Source organism: Salvelinus sp. IW2-2015, linkage group LG19 (assembly GCF_002910315.2).
Source record: "Salvelinus sp. IW2-2015 linkage group LG19, ASM291031v2, whole genome shotgun sequence".
Classification (NCBI taxonomy): Eukaryota; Metazoa; Chordata; class Actinopteri; order Salmoniformes; family Salmonidae; genus Salvelinus; species Salvelinus sp. IW2-2015.
The window spans coordinates 6,111,725-6,114,371 of record NC_036859.1 but is presented as its reverse complement, the minus strand read 5'-3'; the positions used below and the strand labels follow the sequence as shown (position 1 = coordinate 6,114,371).

The 2,647-nt window shown below is 47.5% G+C and overlaps 1 pseudogene; it reads right to left on the bottom strand.

Annotated features, from left to right (window-relative positions):
* LOC139029368 (piggyBac transposable element-derived protein 4-like) overlaps nt 1-802 on the bottom strand; it is a 2,646-nt pseudogene extending 1,844 nt beyond the window's left edge.
* Between the last annotated feature and the right edge of the window lie 1,845 nt (nt 803-2,647).

Here is a 2,647-nt window from a genome sequence, read left to right as displayed (position 1 = left end):
TGAACGGGAACAGTTGCTCGTCCACCGTCACGTCAGGCCCTGAGTTGTAGAGGGCCGGCAGCCGCGCAGCCCAATGGTCCCAGACGTCTCGTATCGCTGCGAGTTTGTCCGTGGCGAGTCTGGCGGGCCTCGACTGGCGATCTTTGAATCGCAGCAGCCTCGAGTACCTGTGAAAGACCTTGAGCGGCATGGTGGCTCGGAACACGTTCCTGCCGCTCTCGGCGTACCACAGGCTGGCCGCGRCCTCGCCTCGGGACGTGTAGACGCCCGCTAGGATCAGCAGCCCTACGTAGGCGCACAGGTCCGTGGCGTCCATGGCTCGTCAGCCGTCGCCATATTTTCTGGCCCCGTGCAGGTTTGTCATTTCCAGAATTATCCTTTCTATCGCCGGTGTGACAAACAGGCGGAAGGTGGACGCGATGTCGCGGGCCTGGGTCGCGGCATAGGCCGTGGGGCCCGGAGTCTCGTCCGGCCCGGCGTGGCAGATCGCACGGGCCCTGTGGCGGCAGCCGTAGGCCACGGGGGACCATTTGATTTTGCCGGTTTTCGACAGCAACGTCTCCCTTTGGTCCGGAGCCGAGGAGATCTCTTCCTCGCGTTGGTCCTCGTGCTCGTGCTCTTCGGGCTCTTCCTCAGAAGAGGGAGAAGAAGCCTCGTCGACCTCGCGGCGCTCTGGGTTGTATTCCTCCCCGTCTTCGTCTTCCGAAACCTCTTCCTCCTCCTCGGAATCTGAGTAGTCTTCTTGGTCCACGCTGTACAAGATCTGTTCTAGAACCTGCGTGGCCGTGAAACGCACAGCCATGGCCGCTTCGGTCCATTGATCGGGTTCACTGAGCGGCGGGGAAGAACGCACTTGGCACGGGTGAGGCGCCGGTCACTTGTGTGTGTGTGTGTGMCGCTGACAATATTAGTATCCTCTCTATGGCCGGCCGGCCGGATTACGCGGGAGACCAAGACCTGAAAATGCACGAGGCCCGCGTGAGCGCGYGTGTGTAGCCGTGTGCAGTTGATCCACCCGAGCCACAATAACACTTGGCTGCTCTCTAGCACACAGTGGGGCATGTCTGGACCTGTGTAGTGGCCGGCTGGGTCGTTCTGACCCACGAGCACAGAGCACAGAGCGGGGAGCCACACACAACCTCGCCACACTCGCAGACTCTCTACACTCAATTAAACAGTTAGGGACTTCTCCTTAGTATCTGGCTATTCATGTGGGTGTCTAGGGTATAGGGCCATGGACCGTACCATTAAAATAGGATAATAAATAATTAGATATAATTTATTTTAAAAATGTAGTTCCCCATGATAGGACAATAAATAAATAAGACGTGTAATTCATTATAAAAGTATATCCATCATCTGAACAACATTGAAAGCCCTCTCCATACCGGCCCACAGCAATACACTGGCTCTGGGATATGCAACTATTTCATTACTCACTCACTCAACTTTTCAAACATAACAAATAAAAAATAACACACCCACACACCATCCACACATACTGTGCCTTCTGTTTACTTAGTTTTTATTTCACTATATGAATAGGTGCTTGTGTTCAATTAGTTATATGTGAAGATTTATAGAAAAGCTATATTTTGTATTGTATTGTTACAATCTGTAACCGGGCTTGAATTGTGTTTATTTTCCTCATCTTTGAGAACTTTGTAATTTTTAAAAATACCCATGAAGTATTCTTTGTGTCTCTGAACAACTGGTTATCAATATATAGTTTATCAACGACGAGAGCTACTCGTTTCGTTTTTAATCTATTTTCTTTGAAAATTGGATACAGAACTTTGCGCCGTTCTGCAATTTCTTTCGGAAACTGATCATTCATGCCAATTTTGGTCCCAGCAAGTCTTTTACCCAGGCTTTTAACCATTATTTTATCTTTAAATGAAGCAAATTTGGCAACGATTGGGCGTTCGTACCTCTGCCCTCTCTGTACGAGGCGGTGTACACGTTCAAGTTGGATCTTATCGATAACTTCGCGCGGTATCTGAAGCGCTGCAAAAAGGAACTCTCTAACTACAGATTCAGGAACCTCTCCTTCTTTCTCTTGGATACCTGTAAGTACCAAATTCTCTCTCATGGATCTAGTTTGTATGTCCAGTAAGCATTCCTTCAGAACGTTGTTCTCCTTTTTAATTTCATTCATTTCGGTTTCAATCTTATTGACCGTCCTTTTAGCGCGTGTGTTTCCTTCTCCAAAGCCGCAGCTTTTTCATCACTCATCTCTAGGCTTGCCTTCAACTCTTTTATATCTTTACTAACTAATTCAAGTATACCCAGTTTGTCATTTATTGATTTTAACAGATCGGTTTCGACCTTTACCATTGCCGGTGTTGAGAATATTAGATCATCCGTGTCGGTTGAGGAGTCACGTTTTCGTTTTTGATTCGGTTCCCCTGTCTTATTCTCCGTCATGTTTGGGTGTTGCTTGTTTTCGTAATATTTGTCGATAATGTCTCTGTCTTAGGATTTGTTTTGTGTTATTATCCAGATTGAAGGTTATCACCCACCAGATTATTTAGTGCTAATATTTTAGTCTAATTTAGCAGATATTTCGAATATTATGTTTTTCATTGAGGTGCTCTACATAACTTCGTTCAGTCCGCCATTACCTTTACGTTACCTTTACGTAATG